The 27535-nt window shown below is 41.9% G+C and overlaps 1 pseudogene; it reads left to right on the top strand.

Annotated features, from left to right (window-relative positions):
- Nucleotides 1-628: 628 nt before the first annotated feature.
- Nucleotides 629-27535, top strand: part of LOC104023088 (integrin alpha-2-like) — a 41654-nt pseudogene continuing 14747 nt past the window's right edge.

Here is a 27535-nt window from a genome sequence, read left to right as displayed (position 1 = left end):
ATGACAAAATACTGTCTCGGTATCTGTCTTTTTTATCTAGGTACTTTTGTAAAAATCCTTCTAATATCAGAGGTGTGGCTGTCATGCAACCAGCTGGCTGATCTAGCTGAAAACACTTCTTTTTACAGAGATCATTTTCAGCAAAGAAACAAGATTATTTTCCCCGGAAGGCAATGAAACATGTAGCTGAGGTGTATGTGAGGCCAGGGCCAAACTTCTCCTTTTAGCTGCAGCTAAATAGAACAGTGCATACTGTGAGGCTGCACCCTCAGTGGAGACGATGAAGAAGTTTAACATGTAAATATTTTGGCAAAGTGAATTTCCCTTGGGAACAAGGCTTCTCAAATAAATAAATGCGTGTTCGTGCACTAATCACAAAACTCTTCAGTCTGTTCATCATCTTCATCAATGACATAGCGGGATCGAGTGCACCCTCAGCAAGTTTGCAGATGACACCAAGCGCTCAGCAGTTGACACACCTGAGGGACGGGATGCCATCCAGAGGGACCTGGACAAGCTGGAGAGGTGGGCCTGTGTGAACCTCATGAGGTTCAACAAGGCCAAGTGCAAGGTCCTGCACCTGGGTCGGGGCAACCCCTGGTATCAGTACAGGCTGGGGGGTGAAGGGATGGAGAGCAGCCCTGAGGAAAAGGACTTGGAGGTATTGGTGGATGAAAAGCTGGACATGAGCTGGCAATGTGCGCTTGCAGCCCAGAAAGCCAAGTGTCTCCTGGGCTGCCTCACCCGCAGCGTGGGCAGCGGGGCGAGGGAGGGGATTCTGCCCCTCTGCTCCGCTCTGGGGAGACCCCCCTGGAGCCCTGCCTCCAGCTCGGGGGTCCTCAGCATGGGAAGGACATGGAGCTGTTGGAGCGGGGCCAGAGGAGGCCACAAAAATGATCTGAGGGCTGGAGCACCTCTGCTATGAGGACAGGCTGAGAGAGCTGGGGGTGTTCAGCCTGGAGAAGAGAAGGCTGCGGGGAGACCTGATTGCGGCCTTTCAGTACTTAAAGGGGGCTTAGAAGAAAGATGGGGACAGACTTTTTAGCAGGGCCTGTAGCGATAGGACAAGGGGTGATGGTTTTAAACTAATAGAGGGGAGATTCAGACTAGATGTAAGGAAGATATTTTTTACGATGAGGGTGGTGAGACACTGGCCCAGGTTGCCCAGAGAGGTGGGAGATGCCCCATCCCTGGAAACATTCAAGGCCAGGCTGGATGGGGCTCTGAGCAACCTGATCTGGTTGTAGATGTCCCTGCCCATTGCAGGGGGGATGGACTGGATGGGCTTTGAAGGTCCCTTCCATCCCAAAGCATTCTATGGTTCTATGATTCTGTGGTCACACTGTTGGTGGTAATCAAACATACCACAAGAAAAGCTCCTCTGCATGTTTGCAGCGAGGTGCATGTTCATGGCTCTGATGCCACTTCCTGGTTAGTGGAAGTATTCCTCTGCACATTTATAAGCAATGTGCAAATACCAACCCTAGTTCTAAAACCATAGTTTGTAGAGCAGGTGGCTTAAAGCAGCACAGATTCCTTGCAAACCAAGTCACACTCCCTAGAAGTTATAGCTGTGCATAGTCTGGAGGGACCAGCTTGCAGGAGGCGGCACTAGGATGATCATGAATAGAGAATCCTTTTTATGAGAAATTCTATGAAAGGAGTTACCTGACACTGTCACAGGGACGGCAAGGGATTTGGCCTGATAATCCAAGAGGGCTCCTCTGATCCTATATTCCTGTAGTCCTGCTTATTGTGCTCTTGTATATGGATACGGTGAGACTAGTATTTGTTATTTTTATAGTTTCCCTTTTTTGTTATTTTTAAAGACTTGTGGTCCCTTGTGGGCACAGCAGTGTGGAAGCCAATACTATGCAACAGGAGTCTGTTCTGAAATCACTCCAAGTTTCCAGATACTAAGAAGCTTTTCTCCTGCTGTTCAAAGTAAGGCAACACGTGCAAAACAGATTCAATTAAAAAAAAATAGATCAAACAAAATCAAGATATATTTTGTCGGGGACTTTTAATTTAGGATTTTTAAAAACATGTATGTGCAAAAAGTAAAGCCCTGTGATTCACATGTAAAGACTGACAGATTCTGATCTAATGCTGATATGAATCTGGACTCACTCCTCTGAATTCCACGGCATTGCACCAGAGCAGTGAAAATGAAGACAGACTCAAAATCTGCATATGCTTCTATTGAGTCTTCATTCAGGCAAAACCTTCCTGATCTGAAGTATTGCCTGTGTGAGACCTAACTATGCACCTCTGGATTTAGCCAAAGAAAGAGTTGGAAGTACATTGAGACTGAAAGTGCATTTAATATTCACTTTTTATTTTTGTTTGAGAGTGTTCCTCTGTCAAAGATGTTATGGTGGTTTGTGATGAGTCAAACATCATTTATCTCTGGGATGCAGCGCAAGCATTTTTAAAAAAATTGTACAAGGCTTAGATATAGGCCTTAACAAAACTCAGGTAAGTCAAAGACATCTTTGAGAAAGAAAAAAAAAAAGGTTTTATTAGCATAACTACAGTACCTCCCCCAAGGCCAGAGATTATGCAGTTGTCCTTTATCTTTCAATATTTGGATTTTTATCTGACAGCTAACCTATTCCAAAGGGGGTTAGTAATTTGATTCAAAACATAGACCAACTAAAATAGAAGTCTAGATTATATCTAGTGGAATCAGATCTATTTCATATGTTATATGTAAGAATAATTAAAATGCAGTCTGTGGGGATGTGGTAAAAGTAGGACAGTTTCTTTTATGAGCTTTTCATATGGCTCTTACTTTCCAGCTGCTGCATCTTTAAAATAGGAAGTTTTCCTGCTTGGTTACTATATGATCTTTGAGTTCTTTTTTCCTTTTAATTTGATGATGGTAAGGAAAATTTTATTGTCTTTTTTAAAACATTTTCTGTCCTTGCAGTTGTCCATTTTCCATAAACGCTTCTGGGAACAAAGACTGGGGCACTGGAAATCTCTCTCCCTAAGGCTGCCTTCTTCCTTGGACTACTTTGGAAGCGAGGCGCTTAAAAGCTAGGCTTCCTGCTCAGTCCTTTCTGAATCTCACCTTTAAAATCTCTTTTTTTTTTTTCTTTCATACTAAATATACATCTTAGCATATTTCTTTAGCATTCACCTGCAATGCTGTCAAGTAACTAACCTTTAGGATTTCCTTAGAAGAGATCAGAATGAGGTGCTGTCCGCTTGTAGAATTTTTGCTATTTTCTCATTTTTCCCCAGAGCTCCCTGTATTATTGCTATCCATAAGCTCTCCCAGAAGTAACCAAGCAAACATTCAATGCCTACTATTTCAGATTGTTTGCATTAACATATTGTAGTCCATAATAAATGACATAAGATGCAAGAGCATTTAGCTTGCTTTGCTTTTCAAATGTGTTAATATTAATTGTTTTTATATGTGTTGAAAGAAAATGATAACCCCATATGCATCTGCAGATCTTTTACTCCAGCCTCACAAATAATTAAGCATCATGATTCTATGTGACTGATTATAATGTGTGATAATCTAACATAATTTCTTTATTGCATAGGTGGGTTTAGTTCAGTATGCTAATGATCCCCGTGTAGTGTTCAACTTGAATACATATCAAACAAAGGATGAGGTTGTTAAAGCAATGGAAGGAACATATCAGAAGGGAGGATATCTGACTAATACTTTCAAAGCCATTGACAATGCAAGGTAAAACATGATGATTACTGTGCTACTATTGTAACTTATCTTACAAGGTGACAAGCACATCCTGAATTTCATTCCCACTGGAAATGCAAGTGCTTGGAGCCTCTTTACGAGGTTCCCAGCACCAGACAGAATCCATCAGGTACGTTTACAGTGCCCCGTGCAGAACAGTACAGGGATATGTAAACTAGACTTTCTGAAAAACAAGTCCTTAACCTTTGGGTTAAACTCTACACTAAAGTACTTCTGGTAAACAACAGAATTGTTTGGGCTGTCTCAGATGTCTAAACATGACAGTGCATCCAACACCATGGACAAGCTTTTAGGAAAGATACAAAATCACTGAAAGAAGTAAAATTTATCCAGGGATTCAGTGGGACCAATAACACTCATGTTTGCAGGTCAGGCCTTGATTGACTGCAGAGAAAATAAAATCTCTTGTCTGGTGTCAGTTTGTCACTGTAGCACCAGCAGCATGAAAAATAGGAAAAACTTAAAATGATATACCATGACTCTGACTACATGTACAAACCAGGTCTGTTCCTCAATAGGAAGATACTATTTTGCAATTGAATCAAGGACAGGACTCTAGGCCAAAATACATGCTGAATCAAATGGCCTTGAAAATCTTATTTAGAGCCAGTCTCAGCCTTCAGTGGAGTCCAAATTTGCAGTAGTATTGAGGAACCTAATATTAATGCTCTTTCCCTTTTGTTTGAACTTGGTGGAGCCAATTCCTGGCTACTCTGGTGTTACAAAACATTAAAAAGGGTTTTTTTGTCAGAACTGTTATTTAGAAACATTTGTACAAAAAAATTTTGTTTTCCCTGGAATGTACATTTCTATCTGAAATACCATCCAGTCCTACTTGTGTTGGTTTTTTTTTTTTCTACTTCCGTGATTACATTTCTGATGGTTCTTTGAGCAGTGCTTTGAGAAAAAGCTATTAGGAGCATAATTAAAAATTCTTATTGCAGACTTAATTTACAAATAAAAAAGTATTACAGATGCACCTTGTTCTATGTTGGTCATGGATATATTCATTACAATATGTATACAGAATTCCATCCATTATAAATTGACATCTGATAAATCCAATATTTTATAACAGACAGTATGCCTTCTCACCTGAATTGGGAGGACGCCCAACAGCCACAAAAGTAATGGTCGTTGTGACAGATGGTGAATCACACGATGGCTCCGACTTGAAAATAGTGATAGGTAAATGCAATGAAAACAATATAACCAGATTTGGCATTGCTGTAGGTAATACTATAATTGTATATATTATTGCAATTTTTGAAAGATCATTTTGTTGTTTATGCATGAAAGTACATGTTCTATATATAAGCTATGTATAATGCATGCATTGTTACACTGGTGAGACTGAAACTAAGTGAAATTAATCTTCATGAACTAGTGAAATATTGGTGGTCTTTAACTGGCTGAAAAAGCAAAACCAATATTACCCAAGCAACTTCAGTGGTTGTTTTCTTTGCCTTGGTTTATGTCTTTCCTATCTGAATGGTCCCTTGTATAGGAATATAGTCTAATAAGCAATTCAGTAATATGAATGAAAGTAATTTTATTTTTTTGTTATATGTAGAATATTTACTCAAATAATACAGAAGGAAATGGAGTAACACCATGGTTTCCTCGCTCTTCTTATTTTGTTCTTTTTTTCCCCAAGGTTTTGGGATACTTAATCAGGCATGAACTTGATAATAAAAACTTAATTAAAGAAATAAAAGGAATTGCTAGTCATCCATCAGACAAGTATTTCTTTAATGTGTCATCTGAGGCTGCACTAATGGAAGAAGCAGGAACACATGGAGAGCACATTTTTAGCACAGAAGATAAAATTCGCAATGTCTCTGAAAAATTAGATCAGATTCTCCTAGCTGAGGAGCTGAGGATTTTATTTAGCTTCACCTTAGTGTAGTACTGTGAAAATGAGGGGCAGCTGGAGCTGTTTGTTGCTCCCCAGGAAGGCTCTGGTTTGCACAGGTGTTCCCCCAGCTATCCCACCCCTAATGAGCCTGAGCTTCAAGTTGGTTTCTGCAGATTTGTGGGAAATGTTCCCCAGTTGCTGAAAGTTTCAGTCAGGTCCTGGGCTTCAGGCATCCACCAAGGGTTTGTCCATATATGTCTAAATGTATTTGGAGCTATTACCACTGGAGGAGTAAAGGTATCTTTATGCTTTTCAGATTCACTTGTGTTTCTCTGTTAATGGTAAGCAAGTGTAAAGATAAAAAGCAAATCAGAAGACTAGGTTACTGATTACAGAACTGAAAAGCTACAGTAATGCAATCTGTGGGGCATCTACCAAGCTCCATCCCTAGCATCACCCGCAGTCTTCTGTGTACTGTTTGGACAAAGTTGCTGTAGAGGTGACTCAGAGGCACTTCATTCCCCCAAAAGCCAGCTTTTTAAAGTCAAATTTAGACCTTGCTTGGGAGATTTGTGACCTGCCCTCAGCCCTCCCAAAGGAGCTTTTCATGGCTGCAGCCTTACCATGCTCAGGATGAAATCTTCCCCTTTTCTTTCACCTCTGTCTATTCTTTACCAGGCCTGTGCTGCTAATCAAATCGAGGGGATCAGTTGAGCTCTCCCTTCTTGGGTTTTGCTGAGTATTCCTGTTGAATTCACATTACTCAAGTCCCATCCATCTAGCTTAGGAAATATTCCTGCACATCACATTTACAACAGTTTTTATAAGTCATATATTATGATAAACATTCATTTGAAAGTTGTGAATATAGAGTTATTAAAGCTTCTAATTTCAGTGTACTATTAGTGCTTCCTAGGGCACATAAAAACAGATTAGCCACAGAAACAACACTGTGCAGACTGATCCAAGCTGTCTATCATCATCTTTTGCCTCTTTTGGAAGAGACTCCATAGTATCATGGCTCCATGCAGCCATCTTATCAATTTGCCATTAAATCCTCAAAATATTCTACTGTTTATCAGCTTGAGAGTTGATTTCCATTGTCTGTAAATGTTGGAAATGCTTTAGCGGAATTGGTGAGTTTGGAAAAAATTACATACAGTCCCTATATAGCTACACTCAGAGGCAGCAGGATTGGATCTCCTGTGTGGTTCTATAGAGTTGACCATATGTGAATATTTTTTTTTACCAGGTACAGATCAAGGTGATGATACATTCCAAATGGAAATGTCACAGGTGGGCTTCAGTGCACATTACTCACAGAAAAGGTATGTGAATTTAATTAGTTAATTATATAAGTAGATGTAATTATGTAGACATAAATGCTTAGAAGTACAACAAAATAAGACTAGTAAAACACAATGACCAATTTTAAGATTTTTTTTTACAAGCAGAATGTCAAATTATGCCCTTTTTTTTTTTACTTGAATACCACAAAAATTACTTCTAATAGATGGTGTATATCCCAAAAAGTAAAAAATATACATTAATATGTGAAGTTGAGTAATAGTTCCTTTCACGTAATGATTTTGAGATTAGTTAATCCAATGATTTCAGTGATTTCTGAGTTCACCTAGCATAAAAAATACAGTTGCTCCAAGTTAACATTTTGCAGCTGAATAACTCAGAAGAATTGAAACAATATTGTAAAGCTGACCTATTTCTAGGCAGTGACCAAGATGTAAATAAATAAAGTCTGAAAATAATTCGTCTAATATTTGTAAAGTTAATAATATTTCTTTAAAGCATATTTAAATTAGAAATTAGAGACAATAATAAATCAGATATATTTTTCATGCTAATCAATTTTAAGATTATCTTGACCAAATAGGTCCTCTTTGTAAAATTCAAGTGTGGTTCAAGCAGCTTTCAACTGAAAATACAGGAAGGTTGTCTCTTTCTCATAGCCCTTCATCTGAACGAAAAAAAATCTTTAAAAAGTCCTCCATATTTGCACAAATTGAACTTTTAATTTATCGAGCACTTGATGCTAGGAAATGGCAAAAATTAAGAAAAATTTGAGTTTTTCTTCAGGAAAATTACACATACTATTTTTATTGCAGTTTTCGATATCAGTATCTCAGTTCAGTAATGAAAGAATTTCAATAATGTGAATAATCTAAACTATGTTTGTTTTCTGTGTACAAGTCTAAGATTAAGTATTTATGTATAAGCCATATTAATTTGGATTTTAGATTTAACTGTCCTCTCAAGGACATCTTACAATACACCTAAAGAATGAAATTTTGACAGTCTTCGGAGGATCATGAGTGCATAAAAGCATGGCAAGCCCAACCCCAGGGTGGACAGGCTTAGGAAATTATCACAGTGTTTCATAGAATCCTAGAATGGTTTGGGTTGGAAGGGACCTTAAAGATCACCTGGTTCCAACCCCCCTGCCATGAGCAGGGACACCTTCTACTAGACCAGGTTACTCAGAGCCCCGTCCAACCTGGCCTTGAACACTTCCAGGGAGGGGGCATCTACAAATAAACCCATTTTATCTTGAGTTGCAGGGCCCTGGGAGCTAAAGCAGTCACTTATCTTCTTGCAACAGAAGGGTGATAATCCCACTTAACAGGGCAGTAAAATCTAGCATGTAAGTGGTAACCATAAGCAGCTCCAGTCAATTGCTTGCAGTCATTAGAATGTAGATCACTGCCTTAAAACACAATGATGTAGGAAATTATGTATGGTAACTTCAGCTTCACTCATGCTTTTTCTGAAATAGGTAGTTCTAAAATGTTGATTTTTATTTTTTAAAGGATGTTCTGCTGCTGGGTGCTGTTGGGGCTTATGACTAGAGTGGAACAGTAGTTCAGGAGTCTTCAGAGTTACCACCTTTCCAAGCCATGTGTTTGAAAAAATTCTACAGGACAGAAATCATAGTTTGTATCTAGGTAAGGGGCTGAAATACAAATCTGGAAATGTATCAAACCTTTATTAAGATATTAAAGAACTTGGAAAATTCTGCTCTAGCCAGACAGCCAGACTCCTGTTAAGAAGTGATTTGAGAATAAGAATTTTGCATCCAAAAAGATTTTATTTACTGGTCAATAATTCATTGAAGGAAATCTTTATTGTGCTTTTAAAATTCTACTCATATCAATGTGGTAAGCTGAAAAAAAAAATCAGGCTCTGTCATCAGAGACATAAGAAGTCATGGGATTTGAAAAAGCTGCGTAGTGTATCATACGGATTGTTCTGGGTACCTTCTATTTTAACATTTGTATGTACTTCCCCAATTACATGTGGATGAGAAGTTGATTGACTTGCTATTGTTTCATCTGTGCTCTCTCTTTTCTTGGCCTTTTCCAGTTCAGTTTATAGTTTTAGGAATATTGCTGCAGTTTAACAGAGGTCTTATAAATAAGGCCCATATATTTTCTGATGCATGATTTTGTGACCCAATAAAGCCAGGCAGTTTGTCTTCTCAGTACATTGAAATGTTTTCTGCAAACCTACAACATGCCTGCTCTGGCAATTCATCCCTGAAGAATACAACTGCATTAAGCAACTATGGCTTTCTTATCCTTGAAGTTATTTAATGAGATGAGTTATTTTTCCCACTAATATGTAATCTTTTCCCTATGGCTTAGCAGTACTTGTATCCAACACAATGAAAAAACCTAAACCAAACCTTATGAGCAGTAGCTCTTTTGCATGTCTGAACTCTTCAGATTTTCTATTCTTTCCTTTTCTAGAATAATTCCGAAAAGGTCAGGTCACTTTCTTGCAGCACTTCTCCACTAGGCACTCTCTAGAGTATTGGCCTAAATCTTTTTGGAGCAAACAATTTTGTTGCCTTTTCTTACTCCTCATTGACACTGTTGCTTTCCCCTCATTTCCCTTCCACCTCCTTCTTTCCCCCACTAAGAGCTCTCCATACTAGTGGGGAGCCCAAGCTAAAGGGCTGGTAGCACAGTACAGCTTGCTAGTTTGGCCCCTGTTCTGCACTGCACCCTCTCACTTCAAATGGCTGTGTGATCTATTAATTAGGAATGTGTAGCCTTAACCTGCAGAATAAAATCTTGTTTTGTTGTTGCTTTTGAACTTCTGGTCTCTAGTGATGTTTTCTCCCTAGAAAAACATAGTGACTGCACACAAATCTGAATTAGACTTGTATATTTAATGATCAAGGCATAATCCTTTTAGACTGTGCTCTTCACTTTGTACTGCAGCTTGCTAAAGACCTGCATGTTCTGCCCAGTCACTGGGATTTTGTTATTCAGTTTAATTACAAATTTGCTGTAATTAAACCATAGAAATGTAAAATATATAGTAATGCTAGCTTTATAGTGCTAATACATGTTTAAAATATTTGCAGGTATTAAAAGATGTTTCCTGAAAGCAAATAACGTTAGAATAATGGGAATGAGGATTAAAATGTTCAAAGAAGCTAAATCAATCTAAGCCCTTCAGCTGACAAGCTATTAATGTAGCCTGTTGTATTCAGCCAAAGCACTGGGCTGTGGTTTGGTGAGCTGTGGGGAAAATGCACTACAAGCTTTGCAGAAGCTAGGTGTTCCTCCCCAATTTGAGGCTGGCCCAAATGTTGATTTCATGTTTATCTTTATTTCTTCATTCCAAGGATACTCTTTGCACTCTTTTTTCTATCTGTCTCCTTCACAAGCATGACATTTTTGTGGTCTGTGTTTTACTGAATAGGCTAGACTATTGATCTGTGTCATTGTTCTCTCCAGAAGACTATTGCAAGTTTGATGTGACAACTCATGCCAGGTTGACTCATCCTCTGTGCCTTTACAGATAACCAACTGACAACTCGTAGTTAATGGTCTCTCACATGTGTTAAATGTTGGCTTCTCTCCCCAGGTTATTCTGTTGCTGTTCTCTTAACTCAGAGCTCCATCTATTTTGTTGCTGGTGCACCAACATCCAACTACACTGGCAGAGTAGTGATTTATGATGTTGATAGCCATGGTAATATCGCAATTGTGCAGTCCCAGAGAGGCGAGCAGGCAAGTATATTTTGGTCATAAATGCAGATTTTGCAGGCATCTGTTTTTATTGGCACAGTAGTAAATTGCAATGCATTTGTTTTGAAAATTCCTTTCTTGCAATGCATTTAGAATCCCACTTGCACTTTTCTCTGCCACTAGACTATTTCAATGAGGTTAACTGCAACTCAAACAGTATTTTAGGAAGTCATTCAATTAGTGGTAAAAGATAATCTACAAAGCCACTTAATGTATCATGCTGTCAACACTTCTAATTGGGAGAGACTTAGTGAGCTCCACTCTGCCTGCAAAGTTGTGAAGATGATATCAAAAGAGATTTGGAAGCTCGTTCTCTTTTTCTCCATTTGGGAAAGAGCAGAAAGTTTAGAGGGCTTTGGTTTGGCTTGTTTGTAAGACAAATCTGAGAGTAAATCAGAGATTGGGTAGTTTCATGTGCACAGTTTAACATAAAAAAAATATACCTCCCACAGCTTATTATCTGTTTGCATTCTTATTGTTGAGTGGTAAAACCATAACAGTAGCTACTGGGCAGAAACAACAGACACATAGTAAGGATATGATTCTTCAAACACCGGAGTATGTCATATAGTAATTTCCTTCCAACAGGCAATTTCATTCATTAATATTGGACTATTTCTGGGTATAAGAGTTTTCTGAGTCAGGTGCTAAAACATTATGCTTTACAAAATCTACATACAAACACAACTCACTCGCTACTGATGTCAGATTGGCTCCTACTTTGGCAGTGTGGTGTGTTCAGTGGATGTTAACAGGGATTCTGTGACAGATGTGCTCCTTGTGGGTGCACCATTGTTTACGAATGACCTGAAGAAAGAGGAAAGGAGAGTATACATGTTTACCATCACAAAGATAAGAATGGCACTGTAGCAAAGCTGGAATTGGCTTTCTGCCTCCCCATCCATGATAAGTGGTGATATTTTCACTTGCAGCTGGAGGGATTTGCTGTTGTTCCCTGGACTAGTTTTACCAAGGAAAAAGCAGTCCAAACTGCAACAGTACTTAGTGGCAATGTCTGTTCTGTTAAATCAGAGAGTGATAAGAAGAACGATCCCTGGCCCCATGGCCAACTGGTGCAGACTTGCTCAAGCCAGCATTGCTTCAGGCTAGCTTCTGTCAAAGCAGACTGGCCACATGCATGCTAAAAAGCCTTTGGCCCTCGATCTCTTCAGAGCCCCTAAGTCACTAGTGTATATTTTTCAAAGTGTTTGAAATACTGTGAGTGGCATTTTTGTAACGAGAAACAGAGCATGTGCTTTGCCCAGGGTGTGGCATAAGCACAGGGGTAAATGGTGTCAAGCCTGCCTGGTTTAGAGGACTGCAGATGGAGCCCTGCCCAGTGTGATCTTGCCTATTCTGCTTTTCAGGAGCAGTTGCAAACTTTCCCCAGAACCGCTTGTGCATGTAATCTGGGAATAAGCCAGCTGGAACAGACCAAAATGGAGCCAATAAGCAAGTTAATAGCTTAGCTGATGCTCTAGGTGGCTCCCTGGTCCTGGTTTTAGGCACTGTACACAAATCATAGAATCATAGAATCGTAGAATCATTAAGGTTGGAAAAGACCCTTAAGATCATCGAGTCCAACCGTCAACCTATCACTGCCAAGTCCATCTATACCATGTCTTCAAGCACCACATCTATCCGTTCTTTAAATACCTCCAGGGATGGGGACTCAAACACTTCCCTGGGCAGCCTGTTCCAATGCTTGACTACCCTCTCGGTGAAGAAGTTTTTCCTAATGTCTAACCTAAACCTCCCCTGGCGCAGCTTGAGGCTGTGTCCTCTCGTTCTATCACTAGTTACTAGGGAGAAGAGACTGACCCCCACCTCGCTACAGCCTCCTTTCAGGCAGTTGTAGAGAGCAATAAGGTCTCCCCTCAGCCTCCTCTTCTCCAGACTAAACAACCCCAGTTCCCTCAGCCGCTCCTCATAAGACTTGTGCTCCAGACCCTTCACCAACTTCGTTGCCCTCCTCTGGACACGCTCCAGCACCTCGATGTCCTTCTTGGAGTGAGGGGCCCAAAAGTGAACACAGGATTCAAGGTGCGGCCTCACCAGTGCCGAGTACAGGGGCACCATCACCTCCCTGGTCCTGCTGGCCACACTATTCTTGATACAAGCCAGGATGCCATTGGCCCTCTTGGCCACCTGGGCACACTGTTGGCTCATGTTCAGCCGGCTGTCGACCAACACCCCCAGGTCCTTTCCCGTCGGGCAGCTCCCAGCCGCTCCTCCCCACACCTGCAGTGGTGCCTGGGGTTGTTGTGCCCCAAGTGCAGGACCCGGCCCTGAGCCTTGTTGACCCTCACCCAGTTGGCCTGGGCCCATCACTCCAGCCTGGCCAGGTCCCTCTGTAGGGCCTTCCTACCCTCCAGCAGATCGACACCTCCACCCAACTTGGTGTCATCTGCAAACTGACTGAGGGTGCCCTCGATCCCCTCATCCAGATCATCAATGAAGATATTGAACAGGACCGGCCCCAACACTGAGCCCTGGGGAACACCACTCGTGACCGGCCACCAACTGGATTTGACTCCATTCACCACCACTCTCTGGGCTCGGCCGTCCAGCCAGTTTTTAACCCAGTGCAGAGTGCACTTATCCAAGCCATGAGCAGCCAGCTTCTCCAGGAGAATGCTGTGGGAGACAGTGTCAAAGGCCTTACTAAAGTCCAAGTAGACAACATCCACAGCCTTCCCCTCATCCACCAAGTGGGTCACCTTGTCATAGAAGGAGATCAGGTTAGAGAAGCAGGACCTCCCTTTCATAAACCCATGCTGGCTGGGCCTGATCCCCCCATTGTCCCGCACGTGCCGCGTAATGGCACTCAGGATGATCTGTTCCATGACCTTCCCCAGCACCGAGGTCAGGCTGACAGGCCTGTAGTTCCCTGGATCCTCCTTCCGAACCTTCTTGTAGAGGGGTGTCACATTTGCTAACCTCCAGTCATCTGGGACCTCCCCGGTTGACCAGGACTGCTGATAAATGATGGAGAGTGGCTTGGCCAGCTCCTCTGCCAGCTCCCTCAGTATCCTCGGGTGGATCCCATCTGGCCCCATGGACTTGTGAGCATCCAGGTGGAGGAGCAGGTCGGTGACTGCCACCTCTTCGACAACTGGGGCTTCATTCTGCATCCTATCTCCATCTCCCAGCTCAGGGGCCTGAAAACCCCGAGGATGACCAGTCTGACTATTAAAGACTGAGGCAAAGAAGGCATTAAGTACCTCAGCCTTCTCCTCATCCTTCGTGGCAAAGTTTCCCTCTGCATCCAACAAAGGAGGGAGATTCTCCCTGGCCCTCCTTTTGTCGCTGATATATTTATAAAAACATTTTTTGTTATCTTCAACAGCGGTGGCCAGTTTAAGTTCTAGCTGGGCCTTCGCCTTTCTGATCTTCTCCCTGCATAACCTCACAACATCCTTGTAGTCCCCCTGAGTCACCTGCCCCTTCTTCCAAAGGCAGTAAGCTCTCCTTTTTTTCCTGAGTCCCAGCCAAAGCTCTCTGTTCAGCCAGGCCGGTCTTCTCCCCCGCCTGCTCGACTTAGGGCACATGGGGACGGCCTGCTCCTGCGCCTTTGAGATTTCCTTCTTGAATAACATCCAGCCTTCCTGGACTCCTTCGCCCTTCAGGACTGCCTCCCAAGGGACTCTGTTAACCAGACTCCTAAACAATCCAAAGTCTGCCCTCCTAAAGTTCAGGGTAGCGGTTTTGCTGCCCCCCTTCCTTACCTCTCCAAGAATCAAAAACTCTGTCATGTCATGGTCACTGAGCCCAAGACAGCCTCCGACCACCACATCGCCCCCCAGGCCCTCTCTGTTCGTAAACAGCAGGTCCAGCGGGGCACCTCCCCTGGTTGGCTCGCTTACCAGCTGCGTCAGGAAGTTATCTATCTATCTCCCCCACACTCCAGGAACCTCCGAGACTGCTTCCTCTCTGCTGTGTTGTATTTCCAGCAGATATCTGGTAAGTTGAAGTCTCCCACGAGAACAAGGGCTAGAGATTGTGAGACTTCTCCCAGCTGCTTGTAGAATACTTCATCTTTTTGACGAAGATTTGATTTTAGCAAATCTGTTCAACACCTAACAGTATTACCAAAACAGTCCTAATAAATGCTCTTCTGCCAGTTTTCTGCATTGTTTTGTAGGCTTTCACACTGGATGGTTGCTATTACTCATGTTGTCATCTTTGTCAGCAAAACCATCTTATTTGTCTGATGCTTGACTGAATGTGTTTTTTATTCAGACCTGTGGTAGGTGTTTTCAGAATATCTGTATTAAGAGTCCTGAAGCCTCTGGCACTTTTGAACAGCCTCACAATTGATCGTGGATGTCTGGATATGCAAAGTAAAGTAATATCTGCTATCCATCAGAGAAAACAGAACATGGCCTTTTTACTAGGTAAATTGCAATCAATCAAATAGAGAGGAAGGACCATCCTCTTCAACAGCAGCTCATAGTCAGATCATCCTGCAGCAACAGGAAACTGTACCCTAAGGCTATTTCAAGGTAGATGGAGGTGCTGGAAGTGGTATTGCTGGCAACTGACATTGGTCTTTGTGACTGTGGAATTAGAAAAAAAATATGGAAGAAAAGAAAAATGGAAGGATTTTTTTTTATGTTTTGAAAAATGAATAAATTGGAAGACTATCCTTACAACTTTTAGACTTTGTCAAATGTTAAGTTTAAAATTATTTAAAGTTAAATAATATATTAAGAATAATGAGAGAATGATTTTTATTTTTTTTAAAAGAACCTGGATTTGTGCAACTTGTCTATGTTGTGCAAATTATACTTTTCTAGTCATTTTTAATAAATAACTTGGCTGGTATTTCTAAAATTTTAAGCACAGTGTGATAACTGAGGTTAAAGATGAGAATGATATTTGCCAGAGAGTTGAAGTTAAGCTAGTGTAAATGTGATTATTGTAATTATATATTATAAAGATCTCCAATCTTTCTTTCTTCATTGGCACTGGAGAGGTCAGGAGTTTAGCATTTAGACACGTTTCTTTCATTAGTTTAGTTAGGAAATTGCATTTCTGTTTCAAAGAATTATGTCCAGTTACATAATTTCCATTCCCTCTGCATAAAAACTGGCAATTCAAAACTGGAAACTGTATTTTTCAATGTATTGTGAAACTTTCAGAACAGTCAGATGAGGACAGTGAGAGCATTTAAGCTTCATACATATGGTTATATTTGCTGTTAGTGCTTTGCATAGCATGCTTTAATTTTGCTATGTAATGCTTGCCAAGACTCTGAGACATAATGCAAACTAAATGGGCAATACAATGGGGAAGGAATTCAGGGTTGAACAGTCCAAGGGGAATGTATTGGAAAACAAAACCAAAAAACAATGCGCATAGATACTGCTCCTATGTCTAATCTGATGCAATGATAGTTGTGGTTTTTCTTTTTCTTTTTTTTTTTTTTCCTTTTTTTAAAGGGAATTTTGGATCAACGAGAACTCTTAGAAGGTCCACAGGGGTCAGAAAACACTTGCTTTGGATCAGCGGTCGCAATGCTTGCAGACATTGATTTGGATGACTTTAATGATGTTGTAATAGGTGCACCACTGGAAAACCAAAACTCTGGAGCAATTTAGATTTACAATAAATTTCAAAAGACTATAATTACCAAATATTCTCAGGTAAATAACTTTGTTGCATAATGTTGTACTCAGTGCCTTTAGATCTGCTAGAGGAAAACAGAAGGATTTTCTATCTGTTTATTGGCTACTGTTTAATCCTCTTAAAGGAGTAATGTTATTCTCATGGCTTATTTCAAGTTTTGTGCCTCTCCTTACTTCAGCTGTCAGCATGCCCTGGATGATGTTGTGGTGCTTATAGCTGAAGTGTACAGAGGAAAAGGACTTGGAGGATGCTCTATCTGAGCCTCATAATTTTTGGTGCCTGTATATGAAGTCAGCTGATTTCCTATACATTTTTTGACACCCATAATTCAGGTTCTTAGGGCTGATATGCAACAGTGAAGATTGGATAAATCCCAGCTCTGTAAATTATAAATATATAGTATTAAAGGAAAATACTTTCAAGGGTCTTTGTGTATCCCATATGCCAATATAATGGTAATGTTAATGTCAGTTTCCACGCAGACTTTCTGGTTGCAGAAAGTATTTGTTAGAAGCCCTGTTAAGCTTCCTATTCTTTGAGTTGCTTAATGTGAGATGGAAAAAGTTTCCAGTAAGTACTAGCTGGCATACAGCAGTCAGTTAATTGATCTACTCCCAAGACAGAAAAATCTAGTCCATTGTATGCTCCAACAGGGGAGGAAAAAGTGCTTAAAAGCATCTGAGAAAACATCCACAAAAGCATTTTGTTTGAACAATGCATTGTGTATACAGAGAATATCAGTGAAAATCCATTGCTTAGGCTGCTATCTACAGACTTAAGCACCCTTGTGGCAAACTCAGTAATCAAACTCTCTTTCCCAGAAAATTTTAGGATCAGATTCTGCTTTTGGACAACAGCTCCAATTCTTTGGAAGATCAGTAGATGGCCATAGAGACTTAGATGACGATGATATTACTGACGTATCAGTTGGTGCTGATGGAAATGTGGTTCTGCTATGATTGGTAAACTCTTTTAGAAAGGAAGCACTTAATGATTCAGATGCAAGTTGAGCATTTAGTTTATTAAACAGCAAAACAAACAACCCAAAAAGCTCTTTCATTCTATGTGTTCAGAGCCTAAATCGCTGCTATGGTAGCTAGCTGAAAAACAGCATTAGACTAAACCTCTTTTAAGTTTGTATCGTCAAACCATCGAAAGCCAAGGCAGCCTGGGGGGCAGAGCCAGGGCGCGCGGGGGGAGAGGGGGGGGGGAAGCCGGTGGCGGAGGCTGCTGGGAGGGACCCGGGCAGGGACGGGGAGGGCCAGGAGACACCCCTGCCCACCGCCACTGTGCAGGCGCGTGGTTCAGAGGGAAGGGGCAGCAGCAGGGAGTGCGGCTTGCTTGAGAGTATTTGTAACAGTAGGTTGCACTCCAGTCGCTGCAGTATAATTTTGATAGCTGAGCCTGAGACAGATGAAACCACTTCCCATACAACCTGCATGACCTTTACTAGCTGGTAGACTTGTTCTGCATAGTAAGGACAGAGAGCAGTGAAAGAGAGTTGGCACCTATTTCTGGCAGGAAACCCATCTTTTCTGGCATGTGGCCTTTGCCAGAGCAATCTGAGTGCTTTCACAAAACAAAGAAGAAAGGCTTCACAAGAACCCAAATCTTGTGCCTCCCTAAGTACTGTGTATTTTCCATTATTTCCTTGAGGAGCTAAATTAAAAAGCAGCTTGCTTTCCTATCTGTCGCCTGTCTTCTCACCTGAGGCTCCTCATTGTAACAAGAAAAACATCACTGAATTGCTACTTGTTTCATAATAAAACAAGATTATTAAAAGTGAATGGTCAGTTTGGACCTTTGACCCACAATAGAACTGCTGCTGGTGCTGATGGGAGTTACATTAAAGAAAATTATGCTCCTTGGAGTACCAGCATTTATTTAGATTTGATTAACGAAGATGCTCATTTTTCTTTCACTCTGTCATTTGGTTTGATTAATGAGTTTTACTTTTTATTAAAGTGTTTGTTTTTACATAAAGGGTTTCTTTAAAACTGTTCTTCAAAATCTTGATTAATTACATGAAAGTTGTTTTTCTGAAAAATAAGAGTATTAATTAAAATGAAGAATTACCCTTCTTTGCCTTCCCAGAGGAGCTCAGTAACTTCCCTAAAGGAGCAGAAGCAGCTTACTTATTGGGAAAACAGGACAAGGGCTTCGTTCTCTGTTATCTTAAGGGAAGGATTAGAGCATTAATTTGACACGATAAATTATTTATTGTCATTACTGAAAGTTACTGTATCAACAAATTCAGTTACATGCAAAGAAAAATAATTTTACCAATGCCATAAAAATGTTTGCATTGAGAAGCAAAAAAAAAAACCAAACCAATTATGTTTACAGATAGTAATAGAAAACAGCTTCTAAGTTACCCAGTGCTCTTGAAAATCACACGTAACCTTTTAAAAATATTTTTCAGGTCACAGAACATTGCGAATGTGTCCATAATTGCCTCATTTAAACCTGAGAAAATCAGTCTGCTGAACATGAACACAGAAATAACTGTCAAAATATGTTTTCAGGCTACATCTAGACCTGCTAAGATAAATAATCAAGTGGGTAAGAGTATTTCAATGGCTTGTTTTATATTAGTTTCTTCAAAAGTCCATTATTCAAATGAGTAGTAGAAATTCTAAAGAAATATTGGATTGAATGTCAAGAAAGGCAATATCAGTATAAAACTTAAGTGCTTGAGAAAGTGGTTTTAAAACCTTTCATCACTGGCTCCATAATCTTTGAAAAGTGAGGAATTAACAATATAAAGGAGAGCTGTATACTCACTGTTCAACAAACCCCAGAAAATGTCATTAGTGAGAAGCTGATTTTTTTCAACCTTTGCTCACCAAGTTCTGTGGTTTTCTTGCAGCTGATATCGCTCAGATATGGCAAGAGACTTTAGGAAGGGTAACTGGGTATCTCTGGAGGATGCTACTTGTGAGGACAGAGGCTTTGTGAGCTGCTGTTTTTAACAGCAGACTGGCGACTTTTCTCTCTTCAGAAAAAAAATCTATAGGCTCAGTGCAGATGTCAGTGGGAAGAAGCTCTTCATTTCAGAGGACAGGAGGGCACCAAATATTTCTGAGACCAGCACTGAAGCTATTTAAATGTACATGTCATGGATAACACCAGTTGGACTACTTCAGTGCTATGTATAGTGCCTTTAGGAACTCATGTTAGCTATAAAATAATGGTGAACTTCCACGGTGTATTAGTTGTAACATGAAGAGAAGACAACAGAAATTATTATGTGATTGAAGAGAAGATGCAGGTTCTTTATAGTCTCCTCAGAGTTCAGGGATATGGTTGCAAGGCCCCTTTATCTAGTGTAATCCTGGCCCTGCTGACTGGCTTCTTGCCTGAGCTGCAGGCTCAGACATCTGCAGTGGAGACTGGATTGTTTGCCATTTAATGTACTCTCTGTGGATGAGAACTTACATCAGGATTTAAACCTGTTTGACTGCTTTGGAAAACACGAGAAAATTTTATCATTTTGAGACTGCTCTGTGTTTAGCAAGCTATGAAAAAAGTAAAATATTTAGTGTGGTTTGGAAAGCCTTATCATTCTGTAATGTTGAGCATAGTAATGAGATCATGGGCAGTCAGACTCAGCAAAAAATGTACTGTTATTTTTCTCGTAGCTATAAAGTACAATGCAACATTGGATGCAGATCTTCAGTCCTCTAGAGTGACTTCTAGAGGATTGTTCAAAGAAAATAATGAAAGATACATGTAGAGGGATCTTGTGGTATGTCATGAGGAGAGTTGTGTTCATGATGTCTTCAGTGTACGGGTAAGTGCAATTGCAAGCAGTTATGTGACAAAAATTATCAGAGGAAGACATTGATGAATTTTACATCTATAAGATGAATTTCATGCATGGTGTAATCAATGATTTACATTTTTCAAATCCCCCACAACTGGAAAATACTGAGTAAGATTCTGATTTCAAAGACACTAATAACTGTCTTATTCAGCACAGCTTTTTAGGACAGAAGAGGCCACTCTTAATTATGTACTTCAGCTCCGACATAACACAGAGCTCATAGTCCATAGTTTCAATAGATTTTAATTTCCCTCTGAGTAGTTTCTCCTGTAAGAACTAAGACTTATGTGGCAAATGTTTTATCTCAAACTAACATTTCAGGCAGACTTCTGGTGCATGCTAGCCCTAGGTATACACAAGTTGTGTTGGAAAAAATAAAAATAAAGTCTCCGTCTTTCTCTAGAACCAAAGACCGAACACAGCCCTGAGAGCTGCCATATGCCCCCTGCATGATGCTAGGTCAGGTAGTTAGTAAGTCATAGAATCATAGAATCATAGAATGTCCTGAGTTGGAAGGGACCCACAAGGATCATCGAGTCCAACTCCTGACCCTGCATAGGACAACCCCAAAATTCACCCCATATGTCTGAGGGCATTGTCCAAGTGCTTCTTGAATGTTGTCAGGCTTGGTGCCATGACTACCTCCCTGGGGAGCCTGTTCCAGTGCTCCACTACCCTCTGGGTGAGGAACCTTTTCCTAACGTCCAGCCTAAACCTCCCCTGGCATATCTTCCTGCCGTTCCCTCAGGTCCTATCATTGGTCACCAGGGAGAAGAGATCAGCGCCTGCCCCTCCTCCTTCCCTTGTGAGGAAGCTGTAGACCGCGATGAGGTCTCCCCTCAGTCTCCTCTTCTCCAGGCTGAACAGACCAAGTGACTTCAGCCGCTCCTCGTACGGCTTCCCCTCTAAACCCTTCACCATCTTCGTGGCTCTCCTCTGGACACTCTCTAGTAGCTTCGTATCCTTTTTGTACTGTGGGGCCCAAAACTGCACACAGTGCTCAAGAGGACTTTGATTCCTGCTTTGCTTTGCAATGCAAATATCTTTGACTTGTTGATCACATTTAGTGCCATTGTAGAGTCATGAGCTATAGGGCTAGAAGAGTATCCATCCAGTACTAAGAAACAGCAGAGACATGAGGTATATTGTGTTTTAGTGTTGCTTAGGTCCAGCTGCTCTCTGTGATGGTGAGGCAGAGTGGAATAGGAATTTGACTTCTGTAGCTAGGTGAGAACAAAAGTCACCTGCTGGTGGCTTTTGAGGACCAGCTTCTGCAGCTGCAGAGAATCTGCATGTTCCTTAGCCCTAGAAGTAACTGTGATGAATAGTCTCCAGGAATCCTAGGAAAAGGAGTTTTATCATGGAAATGGTGGTAAAAGCTGTTTAGCAAGAGGAGCCCACACTAGGCAATCTCACAAAATTATTTCAGTAAAGAAATGAAGCTTTGCATTGTTACTACTTGTTTAAAGCAAGTATGATTTTACTACGCATTATCAATTTACAATAGAATTACCAATTTTACCCTATTTGCTGTGCTGGCAGCTATCATCTGAGCATGTGTTTTACAGGAACCTTCCGATGCAGTGAATTCCATTTGTTTGCGCATTGACATTGGCCTTGAAAATCCTGGCTCCAGTCCTGTCCTTGATATATATTCTCCTGCATCTGTGGCCTATATTGTAAGTATACAGACTTACTATTGTAAAACACCTGGCTATATACATGTGCATAGCATGTGGCCCCTGCAAACACAGAAGAGGTACGTGCAGGTGAAAACTCGTGTTTTCACGAGTCACTGGGCTGAAAGCAGGCACCTGGGGGGGGGTGTCACCTGGTTCCTTTTATACCTTTGTCTGTATTGCATGGGCTTGCTCTCATACACATACAAACACGCACCAGCCACCATGGCATAACAAGCATGTTGGTTGAGCCATGTCACTGTTCATGTGAACTTCTAGTTGATGGCAAAGATGAAGTAATTTAGGTTAGTTTAGCCTACAATAGAAGAGTAAATAAAAGAGAGATGGATCCCCTTAGATCATATTTGTTGTGGGTTAACAATACTCTGCCTGTACCATTCTTATGAATCAGTTGACATGTAGTAATGTTACTCAGTGTTAACTTGTTCACGTGTCAGAGTTTTTAATGCCCTTTGGAGGGATTTTCTTATCTGCAAAACAAGAACATGCTTCCCCTCAAAGGTGTTTAACACTACTGTCTGTAGATAATTTTAAAATTGAGCACTGTCATTCAGGAAATGTTTTTGGTTTTCATAGATTTCTTTTATTAAAGATTGTGGTGAAGATGAACTTTGTATCTGTGATCTTGTTCTGAATGTTCAGCAGAAGGCAGATGACGGGTAAGTGGAATTGTTGGGGTCGGGTGTTAGTTTTCATCAGTTTGTAGGCTCTGGATGAATTTCTAGATAAGAATGTCTTTCTAGTTCAACTTCTTAGAAAAAGCGGGGGAGGGGGAGCAATAGCACTTCTGTCCAGTTATTTAACTAATCAAGGAAAAAGAGGTATAATAGGAACACAGATATAGAAGTAGGACTCTTGTCAGCTTAGACAAACACAAGTTTTCGAACCTTAGGGATGAGGACGTGGTGAGCATTCAGAAGAATCATGCCTGGCTGGCTGCCGATGGGAAAGGGAGTGTGCTGGGAGAGCAACAATGGCTGCAGCGACCGTCTAGGTCCCTCCCTTGGGGAGCAGTGAGAATCCTGCAGCAGGCTGTGCCACTGGGAAGCAGAGGTCAGCTGTTCAGGCAGCACATATTCCAAGTCCATATGCAGATATACACATGCATGTACAGTACACAGAGAGACAGGGCTGCCTTTTCCTGGAGCTGCCATCCCAGTCCACCACCTGCTCTCTGGCACCTTCCCACCAGCGTAGAGCCCTTGAGAATTCAGCAAAAAGTGACTCTGACATTACATAATCAAGGTCTTGCACTTTAAGAAGACACTAATTCCATTTGGTTTTAAGAAACACCATCACAAAGTTTTTCATGTCAAAGGGTTTAGAAAGCAGTGGTTTTAAGAGCGTAGAATGTAGGAAATGTCTTGCTGTGCTTGTTGTTTGTTGTTGGCTAGAGGCAACATTTTCATGATCCACAGCTGTTCTAGTACCTCTGTTTACAACAATGGACTTTATTTTCCAACAGCAAACAGCAGTTTGTTGTCAGCAGCAAAACCAGAAGAATAATGTTCAATGAGAAATTGAGAAATAAAAAGGAAAATGCATATAGGGTTATATGACTGCAAAAGTTCTGTAAAAATGCTGTAAAAATGCATATAAGGGAGACCTTATTGCAGCCTTTCAGTACTTAAAGGGGGCTTAGAAGAAAGATGGGGACAGACTTTTTAGCAGGGCCTGTAGCAATAGGACAAGGGGGGATGGTTTTAAACTAATAGAGGGGAGATTCAGACTGGATATAAGGAAGAAATGTTTTACAATGGGGGTGGTGAGGCACTGGCACAGGTTGCCCAGAGAGGTGGGAGATGCCCCATCCTTGGAAACATTCAAGGCCAGGCTGGACGGGGCTCTGAGCAACCTGATCTGGTTGAAGATGTCCCTGCCCATGGCAGGGGGGATGGACTGGATGGGCTTTGGAGGTCCCTTCCATCCCAAAGCGTTCTGTGATTCTATGATTCTATAACACCAGAATCCAGGCTACATTTTCAGACAACTTGTTTTTTGCATCATCGTCTTTACCGGTACATGGTGCTCATCCTCACTGTTTCTGTTATTGCCACTGATTTTCCATCTTCTCAGAGATTTTTTTTTTTTCTTTCTAGTAGTGCCTATCCCAGGAAAGGAGAATGTGTGTGCAAACCTCTCTTCCAATTTATTTTCTTGGATACCAGAATTATTCCCTTCGGCATATCAGTTTGTTTAGGTCAAGGAGAGACACTGCTAACTCAGCATAAAAGTTGGCAACCTGTCAAGTTTGACCTCACCTCAGTATTTCAGTCATCTTGTATTGGGTTTGCGTGGCAAGGTTTTGGTAGTGGGGGGGCTACAGGGGTGGCTTCTGTGAGAAGCTGCTAGGAGCTTCCCCTGTGTCCGATAGAGCCAATGCCAGCCGGCTCCAAAACGGACCTGCCGCTGGCCAAGGCCGGGCCCATCAGCGACAGTGGTAGCGCCTCTGGGATAACAGATTTAAGAAGGGGAAAAAAAAAAACCCTGTGCCGGAGAGAGGAGTGAGAATATGTGAGAGGCACAACCCTGCAGGCACCAAGGTCAGTGCAGAAGGAGGGGGAGGAGGTGCTCCAGGCACCGGAGCAGAGATTCCCCTGCGGCCCGTGGGGAAGCCCATGGTGAGGCAGGCTGTGCCCTGCAGCCCATGGAGGTCCACGCTGGAGCAGATATATCCACCTGCAGCCCGTGGAGGACCCCACACCGGAGCAGGGGGATGCGCCCGAAGGAGGCTGTGACCCCGTGGGAAGCCCGCGCTGGAGCAGGCTCCTGGCAGGGCCTGTGGGCCCGTGGAGAGAGGAGCCCGGGCTGGAGCAGGTTTGCTGGCAGGACTGTGACCCCGCGGGGGACCCACGGTGGAGCAGTTTGTGAAGAACTGCAGCCCGGGGGAAGGACTCACGCTGGAGAAGTTCGTTCCCACTGTCTGCCGTGGGAGGGACCCCACGCTGGAGCAGGGGAAGGGTGTGAGGAGTCCTCCCCCTGAGGAGGAAGGAGCAGCAGAGGCAACGTGTGATGAACTGACCCCAACCCCCATTCCCCGTCCCCCTGCGCCGCTCAGGGGAGGAGGTAGAGAAATTGGGAGTGAAGTTGAGCCCAGGAAGAAGGGAGGGGTGGGGGGAAGGTGTTTTAAGATTTGGTTTTATTTCTCGTTACCCTACTCTGATGTGATTGGTAATAAATTAAACGAATTTCCCCGAGTTGAGACTGTTTTGCCCATGATGGTAACTGGTGAGTGATCTCTCCCTGCCCTTATCTCGACCCACGAGCCTTTCGTTATATTTTCTCTCCCCCTGTCCAGCTGAGGAGGGGGAGTGATAGAGCGGCTTGGTGGGCACCTGGCATCCAGCCAGGGTCAACTCACCACAATCTTTTCCTCACTTTAGACCTTGGCACCCACATCTTCCGTTTGACTCCCAACAACATACCTGAATGCAGTTGCTGTGCCACAGGGAATTTGTATTTGATAAATCAATCATGCAGCATCGATGCAGCCTTAAAGCACAGAGTTTGGATCTAGAAATAGTTTTACTGCCAAGGCCATGTATTCCAGCTAGACAGTTAATCAGATTGAAATGATTGCTATACCAGAAGCTCTTCTAATGAATTTTGTCTTAGAAAAGGGAAAAGAAAGGAATTACACAGACTATTTTGGGGAGCACAGTAAATCTATAATCTCAACTGTTGCTCCCAAACAATTCATGTAGGATGAAATTCAGACTTCAGTGCTTGGCCTATGCAGTCAGGCTGCTACTGGAGAGGTAGCAGGGGGGAAATCCAGAGCAATACCTGTACTGAAGGGAAAGGAGGGATAGGAGCATTCATCACTGTCCAAGAGCAGCATTTTCCTGAACAATGAACTGGCAGAAGTACTCCACACAGAGCGCTGAGGGTGCCCCTCTACCTCCCCATCCTGTTGCGCAGCAAAATTGCTTGTTCCACTCATGCTACACCGAAGCTAGGATTTTCTTTTACTTTAAAAGCTCATTTGCTTAGAAGTATTTTAACCTGCAAGTGAAGCTTTTGACCAAAAATGTGCCTGCTTCAAAGCAGGAAGAAAAGCACAAGCTGAGAATGTATGGATGTTGTTTTGTGGGGAGGGTTGTAGCATATTTCATGAATGGTAAATGTCTGGTAGGGATGCTTTTAACAAAAGACAGTACATTTTAATGAATTCTTTTCAAAGTGATGATAAACCTTTATGTAGGATGATGACATGCTAAATATTCTGCAAAAAGTAGTCAATAAACCCTTATGTATTGTAGATTTTCCTACAAAATGTACAACAGAGTTTCCCTCTACACACTAACTTCTGCAGTGAGAGTACTTAACTAGCTCTCAGGTTGTGTAAATATGACTGCAAAAGTTCTGTAAAAATGCTGTAAAAAAGCACTGTAGGAGTTAATGCTGTAGGTGACCTGTACTCTCTGCCTGTATTCCTTCTTCAAGCTCAGCACAAAATTCTCACAAAATCATTACAGCTCAGAAGAAATTGCATGGGACCGGTCCTTGTCCCACCTTTCTCCTACTTCTCTTCTAGGCTTATCTCTCTTCTCCACCCATCTGCATCTCTAGGAATTACTGCCATAACACCTATTTGTACTGCTCCTTAGTGTAATACAAGTCCTGTTGAAGATACAGACTGGGAATTTCCTCTCTGTTTTATCAAAACCTGATATTAAGATGACTTTTCTGTTTGTTTCCTCTGCAGAGCGATGGGACTGAAGTCTCATATCAGACAGGAACAGCACAAAGTACAGTCATTTGCCAAATAAGCTATCCTGTTTTCAGAACAGGACAACAGGTACAGCTAGCACGTTTAAATAACCTTGAATGGTACCCAAAAGCTTTTTTTTTGTTGTTTTCCCCTAAATCTGCATTAACTGCTGGTGAGGATTTCTTAGATTTGGCAACAGTTAATTTCCCTTTGAGTTTCAGAGGCATTAAAAGAAGCAAACTAAGGGCTAAACTTTTGTGACCCTCTACAGGGCGAACCACCAGAAGGCATAAAGGCGGCCAGAGGAGCGGCAGGGAGTTTGCTCATCTGCCTTATGCTTAGAGTGTGCAAAGCACTCTACCATAATAAAGGAAAAAAGGCTCTCAAAGCATATTTGTCCCTAGCCATGGCTTTCAAATGCTACTGTAGCTTTGTAACTCTTGGAGGTTGAGGGCTGGGGGCAGAAGCAGAGAGCATCATGCATAGCCTCCCGGGAACTGAGCACAATTCCTGTCAAACCCCTCCTGCTCCATGAACCAGGGTAGCTCCCTCTCCTGCTCTGTGAATCTCATCTCTCCAAGAAAGCAGCATTGCTTTGAGAGGAGAGGGGTGGCCCACACAGCCCTAGGATAGATCATATATCCTTTTTCTCATATATGCCATAAATCCTGGGATATCCATGGTTTTATGGAACTTAATCTATTATGCCTCTGGGGTAGAACAGAAATAGGCTTCCAGCCTTTAACACAGTCAACTGGAGCAATAAGAAACTTGCCAGAGAGAATAGAAACATGATGTTCGGGGGGGGGGGGGAGGGGGAGAAGCAAAACCAAAAAACCTAATTAGATATAAAAAGTTAAGTTTTTTCTGAATTTTTAATGGCATTGGTCAAAGTGGACCTGTTGGAGTGAATAGAAGAAAAGAATGAATACAAAGGTTGTGTCAGTACTAGTGTTTAAAAGCACGTAATTGACACAAACCTGAACACCTTTTGTTGCAGCTTGTAGCTA

The sequence above is a fragment of the Nipponia nippon genome, unplaced genomic scaffold (assembly GCF_047370975.1).
Source record: "Nipponia nippon isolate SJK-2023a ecotype South Korea unplaced genomic scaffold, ASM4737097v1 scaffold_34, whole genome shotgun sequence".
Classification (NCBI taxonomy): Eukaryota; Metazoa; Chordata; class Aves; order Pelecaniformes; family Threskiornithidae; genus Nipponia; species Nipponia nippon.
Note: the sequence above shows the minus strand (reverse complement) of the source record. Positions and strands in the feature narration are given on the sequence as shown.